The sequence below is a fragment of the Carica papaya genome, chromosome 9 (assembly GCF_054855325.1).
Source record: "Carica papaya isolate Zhongbai chromosome 9, ASM5485532v1, whole genome shotgun sequence".
Lineage (NCBI taxonomy): Eukaryota > Viridiplantae > Streptophyta > Magnoliopsida > Brassicales > Caricaceae > Carica > Carica papaya.
In genome coordinates, this window is record NC_142317.1 from 19,810,847 (window position 1) to 19,828,790 (window position 17,944).

General features: G+C 35.0%; 2 pseudogenes; one reads left to right on the top strand and one right to left on the bottom strand.

Annotated features, from left to right (window-relative positions):
• Positions 1 to 2,291: 2,291 nt before the first annotated feature.
• LOC110825007 (neutral/alkaline invertase 3, chloroplastic-like) overlaps positions 2,292 to 17,944 on the bottom strand; it is a 41,562-nt pseudogene continuing 25,909 nt past the window's right edge.
• Positions 3,978 to 9,131, top strand: LOC148240157 (uncharacterized; annotated as a pseudogene).

A 17,944-nucleotide genomic window follows, 5' to 3' on the forward strand; every position in this document is an offset into this window, starting at 1 on the left:
ACGTGCAAGTACCAGTAGTGCGTTTCAGTTCCCCGGGAAAAAATTCAGGGAAAATTAGGGACAGCCTGTAGGCGCACTGTGAAGCCGTGTAAGGACCCCTCACCCTATTTCCTATCACGGTATTAAAGTTCAATAAATGATAAAACGGTATTTCATGAATCAACGAATGTGTGAAATTGCTTAATGTCGCTAATGGAGCCCGAGTCTAGTGTGTTTGTCGGTTAACTGTTATTTGGCCTATTTTACAGTTTTAAATGCAGCATGAGGTTTGATGTTTTCATTTTATAGTTTCGTGTGCATATTTTACTATTTTACTGATTATGGATTGAATGATTGGGATATTGATACTGTATGTTGTCTGTTCGGCATAAATTATCGTCTTGCTTGTTTGTATGTGTATTGATAATGCTGACTGAGGGAAAAAGAGAATGAAAGATTACGTAAATGGGTAATTGTATAATGTGGTCAGCCTGACTAGATATCCTGGGAGATGGTGGACGGACCGGGTCCGTAGGGAACCCTACCGGGATTGTGGTCTCCCATACCGGACGGGGTATGGAGATCTTATTTGTTTTGGCGCCCATACCGGACGGGGTATGGGGACGGCCCGTTTCACCCTCATACCGGACGGGGTAATGAGGTTTATAGTTTTGGCGCCAATACCGGACGGGGTATGGGGACGGCCCTGGAATATGATTTCAAGTGTTAAGGGTTAACGGGTAGCGGGACCCCTATGGATCCCCATGGATACTAGTGGGCTGGTAAATGAAGAAAATATATTGTGTAACGATTGTATTACGAAAGGCTTGATAAGTATTACGTTATACAGTTTATATATGATTTCATGATGATGATGATGTTATTGTTTTCGTATATTGACTTATGAATTTCACCGAGGTAAGTGAATGGTAAAGGTTTTATTATTGATAAAAGGTTTTGTTGTAAATTATGCTCCATTGGTCTTTTTGTGTTTTCTACCCACCTTTACCTCCGTGACGGTGAAATATCGTGATGTCTTTACTGGGCTAGTGTTGCTCATTCCTTATTTAATCATTTCAGATCAGGAAGACCTTGTTCCCGAGCCAGTTCCGCAGGAGGACGACGAAGGGGACGCCTAAAGACTCCATAGCCATATTTGTAACTTTTACTTTCAAGTTTCTCCTTTAGGTAGTTTGATCTTTTATATTGTGAGCATGTTTTTGGTTTTAGTGTAAGGGATGTTAATCGAATTTTTGACTTCGCTTCCGCATTTGATATTTTTAATATACATTCCATTATGAATTTCCAGGGCTGTTACATTACTAGTGTGATTTGACCCACAACCTAAATAGAAACTATGTAATTTCTTCGTTTACAAATTGAAAATATATACATATATATGAGATTAATTTCTATTGTTGTTGGAAATATATTTATTTTTTTATTTTTGATATCTTTTGTGGTACAGTTTGAGAGAAGGATTGTAGCTAATGCTAGACCTAGATGAAGCAAAAGTTGTTGAATGCTATATGTTTAGTTTCCTTTATGAGCTGAGCTTTAGTTTCTTCTATGAACTAATCCCATAAACTTGGAACTTTGTAACAGAGATTTAGTTTCCTTCATGAGTTGATGCTAAGAACTAAAAACTTACAAGTCTATAGTAATGCAAAAATATGTAATGAATAAAAATATGAGTTTGCAAGAAATATCTTATCATCACTTTCTAATCACTCTCTCAAACAATGCTTTACATACAAGTTGAATTTTTTCAACTAATCTGGAATCAACCTAGGAAATGTATTGAAAAGTTTTTTTATCAAGCATTAATTTAGATGGCAAGGTGATGATTTATGAGATAGAAAAATACCATAACCAATACAAAATGATTTACAAGATGCAGAAAATATCATAATCAAACAATAGAATTAAAATAATGTAAGGTATTTTTGATTTATAGTGAACTCTTTAAAAGAATGTCTTTTACTCCTATAATACTATGTATATGATATAAAGTCTGTAAATAGAAAGCAACTTATTTAATCTCCAATCCAAGAAGATGTTTCGAGCTAATACTAATCCTAAATCAACATATCATTTTTACATTAAAATCCTATGATACCCGAATCACTGCTCAAAAGCTTTAACCTCCAAATAAAATGAAAAATAAACCATTGTTATCATCACCATTATACATTTAAGTTGTTTAGATAGGTAAGTTGAGCCATAAATTAAAGTTACCTATCCTTGTGTGAAAGCAGCTTCAGAATCTTATATTATATACGTCTGTTGGGAGTTCTTTTGACCATGCTTTCTCTTGGGGTTAGCACTTATCATGCAAGAGAAGGCATTGAGAAGCTAAGAATCATCTTTAGTTATTAGAATTTTTGCTGCACTTGGGTCTGGAAGTAGAAGCTTAGCCACAAGGTATCCAAGAATTGATCATGTTTGGAATAACCGTACTTGTTTCCCGATGAACCTTTCTATTTTCATGTCATAGTATTCAAGCCACATGTCTCTTGATATGTGTATTTCAGTAACTTCAACAGCTCTTGTAGTGATTTTTGGTCTTTTCATCTTTATGGCTGCAACAGTAAGCTATAAAAGTTCATTTTTAAAATCTTAAGTCGCACTGCCTATTGTAGACTGATTCAACATTGACAGTTGGATATTTGACTTAGTTTTCGATTTATCTCCTAAAATTTATGATGTTTTGTTAGTAGTGATAGAATTTGAGTTAGTGGCAGATTGCTCTACCATTTCTTTTTATTTTTAGTTCAGTTGTAAAGCCTATTTAAAAGGCATTTCTGGTTGCTGAATATATCCCACTGCATCTAAAATTCCAATAGCAATTCATACCCATAAAATGTTTTAATTAATACTTTTATTTTTCTACTACATTCATTTCTTGTCTGCTATATTTTTCTTTGCTGCCGCAGTAAATTTGCCGCAAGTTTGAGTTTAACAAAGCTCTCTTCTTCAACAATAGTGGTATCAGAGCAAAGTATGGTTGCAATTGAGCGTGCATCTCATGGTGACAAATGGCAATGTCGTGAGTATTTCTCAACCATTAATTCCTATCTTTTCATGGTGAAAACTACGAATTTTGGAGCATTAAAATGAAGACATTATTCAAGTCTCAAGATTTATGGGAATTGGTTGAGAATGGGTATCCTAATTCGGATGAAGAAGGCAGGTTAAGAGAAAATAAAAAAGGGATTCCAAAGCACTATTTTTCATCCAGCAAGCAGTGCATGAATATATTTTTTCTAAAGTTTCAACTTTAAATACAACCAAAGAAGCATGGACGACTTTGCAAACAACATACAAAGGCTCATCGAAGATAATTATGGTAAAACTTCAATTTCTCCGTCGTGACTTTGAAATGTTGTAAATGAAAATTAGAGAATCCATACATGAATTTCTTTTACGAGTTGCAACGGTTGTTAATTAAATGATATCTTACAAGGAAGAGATTTCTGATCAAACAACTATTGCAAAAGTGTTAAGGTGTTTAACTCTAAGTTTTGATCACATTGTTGTAGCCATTGAGAAGTCTAAGGACTTAGCTACTTACTCATTTGACGAGCTGATGGGTTCTTTGTAATCCCATTGGCAAAGATTGAATCAGGTGAATGAAAAGACTAAAGAGAAGGCTTTTCAAGTGATGGGGGAGTCTCCCAAATAACAAGATGATTCAAAGAAGGCACAAGTAGAGGATGTGGTAGAGGAGGTTATCGAGGCAGCGGTAATTAAGGTAAAGGCAGAATTGCTGGACAAGATGAACAAAGGGAGATGATTGGAAAATAAAAAAATTACAAAAGTAATATTTAGTGTTATTATTGCAAACGATACGAGGATGTAAAGGTAGACTGCTAGAAAGAGAAAATCAAGCAAATTATGTTGAAGATGAGGAGGAGATTAAGCTATTTATGGCCTATCAAGATGGTACTAAAGCTTCAAGTGGCATATGATTTTTGGATAGTGGTTGCTTCAACCATATGACCGGGATCAAATCTTTATTCAATGAGCTGGATGGGTCATGTAAGGTGAAAGTAAGACTTGGTGATGATGGCAAAGGCATGGTGGCATTAAACAATGGTCATGGTAACACAAAACTCCTTCACAATGTCTATTTTATTCCTACTTTATCACAAAATCTATTGAGCATTGGGCAGCTTATGGCTAGTGGGTATTCTATAATGTTTGATGATGTTTCTTGTGTGATTAGAGATAAAACATTTGATCGAATTATTGTTGATGTTTAAATGGAACTTAATAAGCTTTTCCAACTTGAGGTTTTTAGTGTTAAAAACCATGCTCTTATTGTCAAAGAAAATAAAGAGTCAAAATTGTGGCATCTACGATATGGACATTTGAATGTAAAAGGTCTACAATTATTGAGATAAAAGGAAATGGTGTTCGGGCTACCTAAAATTGAGTCCTTAAATTTTTACGAATGGTGCATTTATGGGAAATAATGTAAAAAACCATTTGCTATAGGAAAGTCTAGAAGCGCATATGAGTGTGTTGAACTTGTACATACTGATTTGTGTGGCCCTATGAAAGCACAATCTTTTAGTGGAAGTCAATATTTTTTGTTGTTTATAGATTATTACAGCCGTATGAGTTAAGTCTACTTTCTCTAATTCAACTCTGAAACGTTTGAGATCTTTAAGAAGTTCAAGGCACTCCTTGAGAAATAAAGTGGAAGAAGCATAAAGGCATTGCATACTGATAGAGGAGGGGAGTTTCTATCTAACGAATTTAATCAATTTTGTGAAGAACAAGGTTTGCACAGAGAATTGACAACACCACATACACTAGAACAAAACAAAGTGGATGAACGTAAAAACTTAACAGTTGTTGAAATGGCAAAAAGGTTGCGAAAAGATAAGGGGCTGAAAATGTTGTTGTTGCTATCTATCTATTGAATTTATCTCCTACAAGGGCTGTTCTCAACCAAACACCATATGAAGCTTTGAGTGGTAGGAGACCTTAGGTAAGCCACTTAAAAATCTTTGGTTGTATGGCCTATTCCTTGATAGATTCACAGAATCACAGCAAACTTGATGAAAAATCTGTGAAATGAATCTTTGTTGGTTATTTCTCTCAATATAAAGCATATAGGCTCTATAACTCTTTGAGTGGAAAGATAATTGATATAATTGAATTTTATAGATATTTTTCTATTTTATTTGAGTTAATTTTGATCGATTTTTGCCAGATATGCTGTTGGATTGTCTCTAGCACTTTTCAAGAATTATTTTAGAACTTGAAAGCAAATTAGAATGGGTTGGAACAAGATTTGGACAAAAAAGGGTTGAAACATGAAGATGTGGGAGAGATGGCCATAGCACACAACTATGTGTTATGGAGCCAACATTTTTATTTCTTAGGAGGAGTGAGACATGGCCATGTTCCTGAAAGACACGACCGTGTGCCCTATACTGGGTTAACACAGCCATGTGTTAAGAAGGCAGCGTTTCTATTTTGTTCCACAAAAGAGACACAGCTGTGCGCCTAGGAGACACGGTCATGTCATGTTTAAAAGCTAAAAATTGACATAATTTTGAGGAAGACACAGCTGTATGTAAATTCGACATTGTCGTGGGACGTGCCAGATTAGAAAATTAGGTTTTGAACGATATAAAAAAGAGAGGATCTAAAAAAGAAAAGGGGAGACTAGAGGAGGAGAGGAGGGAAGACAGCTGCAGACATCAAGAACTTATTTTTGTCGGTCATTCTTTTCACGTTTCTTTTAGATTTCATTCTTATAATTTTCATTAAGATGTGTAACTAAACTCTTCTGTTGGGATCTTTGATGAAACCCTAAGGGATACTTTGTGATTTTCTTTTTCAATCTATGAAAAGCTTTTTCCCCAATCCCTATGTGTTATCTTGTGGCTTAATGCATAAATAAATTGATCACCTATTTATTGATTTATGATGAATGATTGGATTGAGAGATTGATTGTTTATTAGAATAGAAAGTTAGCACAATAAATTGAATGTAGAGATATTAGGTATGATCTATATATTTGATGATTGAATGTTAATCCACTTATTCATACTAATCCATAGAGATATGTGTGTTATAATGAAGTAGGGAAGGTAATTGATCTTTAGAAAGAGATTACTACATGATTGAATGAAATTGGAAAAAAGTTCTGGTTGTAGATTGAATTAAGGAAATTCATAGTTGAACTTAGGGTGGATTCTAAGATCTTGACTATTATTATATCTTGATTGTTAATTGAGAAGAGATTACTACATGATTGAACGAAATTGGGGGAAGTTCTAGTTGTAGATTGAATTTAGGAAATTCATAGTTGAACTTAGGGTGGATTCTAAGATCTTGACCGTTATTATATCTTGATTGCTAATTAATCTTAGTTCATTGTTTTTTTTTGTTGTTGTTAAGTTTTAGTTTATACTCATTCTCTTAGCCATTGGCCAAATAATATCAATTAGTTGTGATTCTAATAATTGTTATAATAGTCCTTATTGCTATAGTATGTGTTCGAACTAGTGCACTTGCTAGGTGAGTTCACATAACAACAAAGTTTTGGCTCTGTTGCTGGGGACTAATACTAGCAATATTAAAGTTGACTAATTTTTATTAATTTGGTACTTTTACCTTATTTTTTTTGTTTTGCTAGTTATTTACAAGGGGTTCTGTAGTGCATGACAAGAAGAAACAAAGAACCATTGATTTTTCATACATAAATCGAGAGGACTCGCCACAGACTGAGAGCACAAGCAAAAAGTAGACTTCTCCCATCTCGTGTCAGAAATTTGTTGAGAAGAGGAACAACAACAATGGTTGATGAACCAGAAGGGTGAAGAGAGTGCACAATGATGGATTATGTTATTCTATCTCTTACTGGAATTGAACCAAGTGTCACATGGTCAGCTGTAGCAGCTAACAACTTTGAGATTAAGCCAGCCATCATCTAGATGATTCAGTAAAGTGTACAATTTTTTGGGTTCCCAGCTGAAGATCCAAATGAGGACATTGCCAATTTTCTAGAAATCTGTGATACTTTCAAGCATAATGGAATGAGTAATGATGCAATTAGATTGAGACTTTTCCTTTTCTCATTGAAGGATAGATCTAAGGCTTGGTTGAATTCGTTACCAGCTGGTTCCATCACTACTTAGGAGGATATGGCTCTACCTTTTTGAGCCAAGTACTTTCCACCTTCAAAGACAGGTAGGTTGAGGAATGAAATCACCACTTTCGCATAAATAGATGGAGAATTTTTGTATGAGTCTTGGGATCGCTATAGGGATTTGCTAAGGAGAGTTCCTCACCATGGTCTACCTATGCTGCTGCAAGTACAGACATTCTATAATGGTCTCACAACCAATATCAAGATAATGATTGACATAGTAGCTTGAGGAACACTGAACAATAAGACACCTGAGGCTGCCTACAAGTTGATTGAGAAGATGGTAAACAATAGTTACTAATGGGAGAAGGAGAGATCTTCATCAAGAAATAATTACGGCTTGCATAGTGTTGACAACTATACAGCTCTATCTGCACAAATTGAGGCCTTAACTAAGAAGATAGACAGCATGAATAGGTGACAGCACAAGCAGTGCAAGTTCAGAATTATGAAGTTCAACAAGGGAATCCTTATTCTAATACTTATAATCCTGGATGGAGGAATCACCCTAATTTTCCATGGGGTAACCAAAATAATCAAACAAAAGCTTCCCCGCTAGCTCTGCCCCCATTGAATGAAGGCCATACATAGAGGATATGCTCGCCAAATTCATGATAGCAACGAACACTAGGCTACAAAGTAATGAATCCTCCATCAAGAGTCTAGAGAACCAAATTGGGCATTTGGTAAAGTTGATTTTTGAGTGTGCTCAAGGAACTTTGCCAAGCAACACAGAGACCAACCCAAGAGAGTATGTGAATGCTATAACATTGAGGAGTGGAAAATAGTTAGTAGAGTTAGAACCAAGGAAGATAACACAAGTAGATGAGAGCAACCCAAACAAAGAAGAAGAAAAAAAAAAAAGAAATCAAGAGAAGGAGCTACCCAATCGAGGAAGAGAACACTCTAACATTGCATATCTAGGGAGATTGAAGCAACAGTAAAAAAATGAGCAATTTGGTAAGTTTTTGGATATTTTTAAACAACTGCATATTAACATTCCTTTGGTTGAAGGTTTAAAACAGATGCCTAGCTATATAAAGTTCCTAAAGGAGATTCTCTCAAATAATAGAAAGTTGGAAGACGTGGCCATGGTGATGCTTAATGAAGAATGTTTAGCTATTTTATAAAACAAGATGCCACAAAAGTTGAAGGATCCAGGTAAGTTTACTATTCCATGTAACTTAAGTGATCTTTCAATTGAGAAAGCATTATGTGATTTAGGAGCTAGTATCAATTTGATGCCATATGATGCTTACAAGAAGGTAGGGTTGAAAGAACTTAAGCCTACTGAGATTACTTTACAATTAGCCGATACATCTATTAAAATTCCAGTTGAAATAATAGAAAATGTGCTAGTTAAGGTTGATAAGTTTATATTTCCAATAGACTTTGTGATCTTAGATGTGGAAGAGGACTTTAAGATACCAATGATACTAGGAAGATCATTTCTAGCAACTATTAAAGCTTTAATTGATGTTTATTATGGTAAATTGACTCTTAGAGTATTTGATGTGAAAATTATTTTTTATATGTCTGAATCCATGAAATATGCACATACTTCAGATGATACTTGTTTCATAATGGATACACTTAATTCTGTCGTGCAAGGTGTTTCTCAAGAAAATTAACTTAAAAATGCATTAAAACAAGGTATCATGAATGGAGAAAAGAGTAACATGAAGAATGAAAGAGTCAAGAGCAAATAGATTTGATAGAAGTGAGACCTCAGTTTAATGCACAAAAGAACTTCAGATTTGAGGAGATTAGTAACTCTAGTGAAGATAAAGATAAGCCATCAACTAAAAAACCACCAGACAAGTTAAAATCAAGGTGGTCGGGACCCATGGATAGGGGTGGTCCTAACTCTCTCCAGGCTGATGTAGGAGCATGCCCTAATTCAAGTTTTATCTTGGAGGAGAGATTAGAGCAGCTAAATAGGGGGCAATAAAGAATTGAAGAACGCCGAAGGTGAACTGAGCATTATATGATGGCGTTCTTTCAGCATATAGGATTCCAGCTCCCACCCTACCCACCATCAGACAGTTAGTCTCACTTTTGTTTTTATTTTATTTTATTTTATTTTTTATTTTCATTTTCTTTATGTTTTTATTTTTTCAGTTTATCTTTACCTATTATATCTTTTAGTTCCCTTCTCTCCTTTACCACTAACTTGCTTGCTTAGTTCGCCTTTAGTGTTGTCAGTATGTTTTTAGGTCCTTTTTTTTTTTTGCAAACTTCACTGAGGCTGCAGTGGATGCTACTCCATCAAAATTTTTTTTTTTACTTTACGAACTATGGGGACATAGTCGAAATTAAGTGTGGGGGAGTGGTATTCTAATTATATATTTGTTGTTATTCTCTAAATCTTAATTAAATCTTAATAAAGTTCTATGGTTTGATCTTGATATGTTCTGTTGTGTCATGACTACCTATGATGATAATTACGACATTAAATCTATATATAATGGGATAAGATTGTTTGTGGAAACAATTTAGCAATGGAAGTATTTGACCTTATTTAGTTCATTCAAGTTTTAAGAGTTTAGGATCTTCTACATCCTTTGAGTCGTGAAATTCGTTCTTTTGTCTAAATTGAATAATTCCTTACAAAAGAAACATATTTTGGTATAAAATTACATATGTATGCAATAAAAATAGTAATAATAATAAAATACTCCACTGATCACTCAATTTTACACCACTAAGGGGTGTAGCTTAGCGGTTCGGCACCATGCTAGCTTAACCAAAGGTCTCTAATTTGAGCCCTGGGAATGCAGCTGCTTTAATAGGGAGAGCTTACTCCTTAGTGGACCAATTGGCTCAAAGAATAAAATGGTGATTATGAGTAAACCTAGTAAAAAACAAAAAATTACTTTGCTGATCACACAATTTTACACCACCAACGGGCGTAGTTTAGCGGTTCAAATGCAAATCATTCTACAATATCGATATTTATACATGATCGGTGAAATGATAAGAGAAAAATAGATAAGATGTTAAGCATTAAACCTCTTGTTCTATCGAGTCGATCATGTTGAGGAGCTGTGTGCTTCGATCCATCTTATCTGAAACAATTGGAGAAGAGAAAAATTGTTTTGCCGAGAGGAGGGAGATTGTTTCTCTTTTCCAATCAGCAGTGCTCCCCAAACGGGGTGGAGAGTTATAATGAGTTTAGTTTTTATAATAGATTGCCAATAATCAAGGTCATTTCTAGTGATTAAATATTTACATTATCAATATTGTATGCATTAATGACTTGCATATTTTTGAATTTTATGTTCTGAATTTTGATTAATCTTGCCAATAGTTTTATATTTTTTAAAAAAGAAAACAAGAGTTTAATTTAATCGATTTTAATATTGTATAAACAATAAAGATGGATTTTCTCCAAATAAATTACTTCAACTGATAAAAGACATTATATTGGCACCTTTGAGAACAATTAATTGCTGCTAAAAATTAGATAATAGACAATAGAATTTTACCAGGGAATTTATATTGTCATAAAAAGTCAAAATGTTGCAACATAAATTTGCGGCAAATAAAGAAAGCCACGTATCTATTTCATGCACAACCTGTCCATTTCTTTATTTGAAAAAAAAATAATTTAACTTTTATATTGACAAAAAGAAGTACAAAAGAAACCGAAATAAAATAGTTTATTTTTATGTTCTAAAATCTAAAAAAAATTCAATCTCCTCTATTGCAAGACATTAAAACTTCTCTCTCTTTGTTAGTTGCATCTCATTGCAGTCATCACCCATCATCTCTCGTTATTCATTGAAGTATCAGTTTTCTTGATCAGTCATTAAATATTATATTTTAAACAGTAAATATACATTACTTGATTCACTCATTTGTACTAGATTAAATTATTTATTGAAGTTAAACCATAATTTATTATTTGACTGAACTATAAATTTAGTCGTATTTCTTTCTAGTACTATGTAAGTCAGCAAATAATGAAAGTCAGCACAATAACATCCAATGCAACATTTACTTTTTCCTTTTTAAAAAACACATGGATAAAAACCATTCTGCTTAAGCAAGTGAACAAAAAACTAAGACTCGTGAACAACTATATATCTTTTAGAAGTCCTTACTATATCTTTGGCTATGTTATATACTATCTGATTACACATTTACATCCAATTAAGAATAAGAGAAACAAAATGTGGAATGAAAGTTACTTTTAAATGCAACTAAAAATTAGACAATAGACAACACAATTTTAGTAGCTGATAGATTTCTCACTAAAAGTCAAAATGCCACTAACTCAATATACAGCAAATAAAGGAAGAAACTTGTCCATTTCATGCACAACCTATCCATTTCTTTAATTGGAAAAAAAAAAAATTATTTAACTTTTATATCAGCAAAAAGAAATACATAAAAAGCTGGAAATAAAATAGTTCATCTTTATGTACTCAAACCAAAAGAAATTTTAATCTCCTCTATTATAAGACATTAAAGCTTCTATCTATGAATTAGTTGCATCTCACTGCAATCGCCATTAATCACCTCTCATTATTTATTAAAGCATCAATTCCCTTGATCAATCATCAAATATTATGTTTTAAACAGTAAATATACGTCATTTTATTTATTCATTTGTATGAGATTAAATAATTCATTCAAGTTAAGTTCTACTTTATTATTTAATTGACCTACAAAATTAGTCGTATTTCTTTCTAGTACCGTATTAGTTTATACAATGTAAGTCAATACAATAACATCCATTACAACATTTACTTTTTTTAAAGAAAAAATCATCATCCATTAATAATAAAAACCATTTTGCTCAAGTAAGTCAACAAAAAAGTTAGGCTTATAAATAAATATATATCTTTCAAAAATCCTTACTACATCTTTAGCTAAGTTATGTACTATTCGATTAAACTTTTAAATCTAACTAAGAAGGAAAGAAACAAAATACAAAATGAAAGCTTAAACATCCTCAAGTAACAACCCAAACTTTTGAAAAATATTCATCAAGTATAAAATCTGTACCTGGTTCCTTTAAAAATGGCCCTATTATAGTTAAAAATTAGACAATAGACAATATAATTTTTAGCTGTTGATTTAGACTATCACAAAAGTTGAAATGTTGCTAGGTAATATATGACAAATAGAGGAATTCATGTGTCTATTTCGTATCCACCCTATCTATTTCTTTACTTGAAAAAAAAAAGTTGTTTAACTTTTATATCAACGAAAAGGAGTACCAAAAAAAAAAATTAAAAATAAAATAGTTCATCTTTGTCTTAAAACCTAAAGAAAATGTGATCTACTTTGTTGCAAGATACCAAAGCTTTTATTTTTGTGTTGGTTGCATTTCATTGTAGTCACCATCAATTGCCTCTCATTATTCTCTGAAGTGTTAATTCTCATAATTGGTCGTTAAATACTATATTTTAAATAATAAATATACATCATTCGATTCACTTATTTATTATAATATTAAATAATTCATTCAAATTAGGTTCTATTTTATTATTTGATAGAATTATAAATTTAATAGTATCTATTTTTAATACTGAATCAACTTATACAATAGCACCTAATATAACATTATTCTTTTAAGATAAAATCATTATTCATTAACAATAAAAATCATCATGCTCAAGTAAATGACCGAAACCATCATGCTCAAGTAGGTGAAGCAAAAACTGAGGAGGTTCATGAACAATTATCTATCTTTTAGAAGTCCTTACTCATATCCAGCTAAGCTATGTATTATTCTTATTATACTTTTGAATCCAACTAAGAAAGGAAACAAAATGCAAAATGAAAGCTTAAACATCCTCAAGTATAAACCTAAACTCAGAGAAATATTCATGAAGTATAAAATTTATACTTCGTACAAAATTTACCATATAACTAAGTAAAACAAAATCTATACTAAATTAAATTTTAGGACAAAAAATTTGTATCTTAGTACAACATAACATTAAGAAAAAAAAAAGACTAAAACCTTAAGATTTAGATGTAACACTGTAGTTTTAGAGCTTTATTAAGACATAATACATGCTCAAAATCTCATAGTTATCTTAAGATAGGTCTAGAACACAAGAACAATTTTAAAACCCTACACAACCTTTTGGAAAATTTATCTTGTAACCTTATAGGTATCTTAAAATAGCTCTAGAAGCCAAAAGTTTCCTTATCCTTAACTACCCTTGAACCTTAACATTGTTTATCCCAAATTCTATAAGCAGTAATGAAGCACTACATAAGGACCAATGAGTTGTCCTGCTTGATATTATCAGGACCTTGATGCAATAAATTTCGGTTTTATCCAAGTAATACCTTAAAAGAGTATTACTACCTCTTATACAACATATTATAGAAATTAATATTACTTTTAGACAGTTAAGTAAAGACATTAATTAAGAACAATTGAAAATGTTATATCATTTGTTAGACAAAATGGTCCAATAAATCCTTAATTATATATTTTTATAAATATTGAACCTTTCAACATGAATTTCATTAAAATTTCTTGCTCCAATGTATAGATTAATTAAATCTCACTTCTCTTTAGATATTAAAATTTGATATATATAAAAAAAACATATATCATGTAAATTAAAGAATAAATGTCTTGCTTCCTAGTAACACTGTAATGGCCCCGAAATTTTAAATGAAGATGTATGTATTAAAAATCTCAAATGCGGAAGCGTAATAAAAATTTTGATTAACATCCCTTACACAATAACCAAAAACATACTCAAAACATGAAAGAATAAGCTAATTAAAAGAGATACTCGAAATAAAAACTATAAATAGAGCTATAAAATCCTTAGGCGTTTAACTCGCCATCTTCCTACGGAACGGGCTCGGGAACCACGTCTTCCTGATCTGAAATGGTTAAGTAAGGAATGAGCTACACTAACCCAGTAAAGACATCACACTATCTCACTGCCATAGGAGTAAAGGTTGGTAGAAAACAAAAACAACTAATGGAGCATAATTTATAACAAACTCATTTATTAACATAAAAACCTTTACTGTCCACTTACCTCGGTGAGATTCATAAAAATAACCTATGAAAATAATAACATGATAATCATCATAAAATCATATACACTTTGTAACAGGACACATGTCCTACTTTGTAACCGGTATGAGGGTGAAACAGCCGTCCCCATACCCCGTCCGGTATGGGCACCAAAACACATAAGGTCTCCATACCCCGTCCAGTATGAGAGACCACGTTCCCGGTAGGGTTCCCTACAGACCCGGTCCGTCCACCATCTCCGAGGATATCTAGTCAGGCTGTCCACATTATCCACTCATCAATTCACATAACCTTTTTGCCCTTTTTCTTGGTCTCAATCATTCAATCATACACAAACATGTAAACTAGTGATTGACACCAAATAAGACAACACAGTATCGGGTTCACCGTAATACCAACTATAATAAAAGAAACCATGATTCATGCATACGAGACCATAAAATAATTACATCAAATATCATACTGTATTTAATACTGAAAAATAGATCAAACAACAACTGACCAATAATGTATCAGATTCAGGCTCCATTGGCAATCTTAATCAATTATACATCTATAATTATAGTCACAAAATACCGTTTAAGTATTTATTAAGCTTTAATACCGTGATAGGAAATAGGGTGAGGGGTCCTTACTTGTTTTGGGGTCTGAAATCGGCTCTACGGTGCGCCTACGGGCTGTCTCTAAATTCCCTAAATTTTTTTTCCAGGAAACTGAAATGCACTACCGGTACCTGCACATGTTCCAAAAAATCCCAAATCAGACCTAGGGCTCCTTTCGGCCAATATCAGAATTCTGGCACGGCGGCTCCGCCGTGCTCCGGTGACGGCACCGCCGCCTGCAGTTTTTTGGCCGTTTTCGGCCGAATTCGGCTAAACTTGCATTGGTCCCTGTGATAAAACAACCCTAGGACCCTTGGTGGGCCAAAAAATCGTGAAAAACTGAGACTTACCGGCGATGGTGATCTCGGGTGCAGCGGCTTCTCCAGCGTGAGTCACATTTTGATGTTTTGCTCCGGTCAACCTGTAGAGAAAAGAACGGTGATCATAGTGGTATAAAAATTGCATCGAACGGAGACCGGAAAGGGCCTCATCGGAGGCAAAAACAGAGGGAAGTCGTGGCGGCACTACTGGACTTCAGCGGGGTTTTTCGGCCGATTGGCTGGTGGTTTGGCTCTGGTTTGGCTGTAGGCGGATTCAGCATCAAAAAATAAGCCAGGGAGAGAAAATTTACCTCGATTGGCGATCGAAAAATTCTCCGGTGCAGTGGCGAGTGGCAGTGGCCGGCTCTTCTGGCGTTTGGTTCTTATTCTCCAGCGAGGCACTCACGGCTAGGGTTTTGTGGTCGGATGTGGGTGGGGTTATTTATACCCTTCACCTTTTAATCTCAACTGTCCATCTAGATTAAATCTGGACCGTCCGATCACGATTTATTTGGGATTAAATCTGGGCCGTCCATGGCGATGTGATTTGCGCCGTCTGTGCCTGATTGAATATGGGCCGTCTGTACCCGTGAGATCTGGACCATCCGTGCGCACATTTGATCTGGGCTATCCGTGCGCGCGGGAACGGATCAGGATAGTCCGATCGCGCGCATGCGGATCGCCCACGTGGCCCATCCCGTGTCAGTATTTTCTTGCCACGCGGCGTGTCCTGGTTGGCTGGGGTTGCTGACCGAGCTGCTGACGTGGCTGCTGACGTGGAATAACTTTTTTAAATTGCGTTTTGACCTCCGATTTCTGATTTTCTTTTCAAAAATACCCCCAGAATCCAAATTTTCACCCCTTTTTCCCAAAATCAATTTCAATTAAATCCAAAAAATAATTTTACCTTATGTTATCATTATTATTATTTTTATTTTCATTAAATTAAATTAAATTAAAATCTTATAAATTAAATATATAAAAAATTAAACTAAAATTCAAATACAAAAAATAAAAATAATAATTTGGGTGTTACAACTCTCCCTCCCTTAAAGAAATTTTGTCCCCCAAATTTGCTTCTTACTCTTGGTCGAACAAATGCGGATTTTGGGCTCTAAAATCTGATTCTAGCTCCCAGGTAGCCTCCCTGAGCATGTGGTTCTGCCACACGACCTTTACAAATGATATTTTCCGGTTGCGGAGTATTCTGCTCTTTTGGTCCGTGATGCTGACTAGTACTTCTTCGTAAGATAAGTCCTCTTAGAGTGGAAGTGGTTCATGAGCCAAGACATGAGAGGGGTCCGGGTTGTACTTACGTAGCATGGATACGTGGAACACATTGTGGACTCTGGAGAGCTCTGGAGGCAGTGCTAGTCTGTAGGCAGCAGTACCAATCCTGTCTAAGATTTTAAAAGGTCCAATAAATCGGGGATTTTATTTTTCCCTCCTGCCGAACCTACTAATTCTCTTGAAATGAGTGACCTTAAGAAACACCTGGTTGCCTTTCTCAAATGCTAGGTCTCTCCACCGAGTATCTGCATAACTCTTCTGCCTACTCTGAACTGTCTGAATATTCTTTCTGATTTTAACTATTTTGGACGTGGTCTCCTCTACCAACTCCGGGCCGAACAATCTTCTATCGCCCACTTCCTCCCAACAAATCGGTGATCTGCACGGGCGCCCATATAACGCCTCATATGGAGCCATGCCGATACTTGCTTAGTAGCTGTTGTTGTAGGCAAACTCTATCAGGGGTAGATGGTCGTCCCAATGGCCCCCAGACTCAAGGAAACAAGCTCGGAGCATATCCTCAAGTGTAAGAATTGTCCTTTCTGATTGTCCATCAGTTTGGGGATGGAAGGCAGTACTAAGAGACAGTTTTCTTCCCATAGCTTGCTGAAAGCTACTCCAAAACCGAGAAGTGAACCTAGGATCCCTGTTGGATACTACTATCACTGGAACTCCATGCAATCTGACTATCTCTCGGATATACATCCTTGCCAACTTGTCCAAGGAATCGGTCATCCTGATGGCTAGAAAGTGGGAAGACTTGGTAAGTCGGTCAACAATTACCCATATGGCATCATGTCCTGAACGTGCCTTGGGTAGCCCCGATACGAAGTCCATGGTGATATGTTCCCACTTCCACTCAGGGATCGGTAAAAACTGAAGTAACCCACCTGGGCGCTGATGCTCTGCCTTGACCTGCTGACATACCAAGCATTTAGATACAAAGTCGGCTATGTCTCTCTTCATCCCATTCCACCAAAACTGGGGTCGCATGCTTTGGTACATTTTGGTGCTTCCTAGATGCATGGCAAACTTCGAGTTATGGGACTCCGTCATGATATCTCTTTTTAACTCACTATCATCTGGGATACACACCCTGTCTTGGAAACAAAGTAATCCATCGGCAGAGATTCAGAATTCTGAGCTCACTCCCTGTTCTGCATCCTTCTTGCGGGCTACCAAGGCGGGGTCGACTGACTGAGCTTCCCTTATTCTCTGGATTAACTCAGGCTGAACTATTAGACGACCCAAACATGTGACTCTCTTCAGATCCTGAAGTCGAACCTATTGCGTGGTCCTAATTGGCCTATATTCTGAAACCATCAAATGGGGTAAGATACCTGCACTTTTCTTACTGAGTGCATCTGCTACCACGTTGCCCTTACCCGAATGGTATAAGATATCACAATCATAGTCCTTAAGGAGTTCTATCCACCTTCTCTAACGCATGTTAAGATCCTTCTGAGTGAATATGTGTTTCAAACTCTTATGATCGGTATAGATCTGAAAGGTCTCTCCGTGCAAATAATGGCGCCATGTTTTCAAGGCGTGTATGAT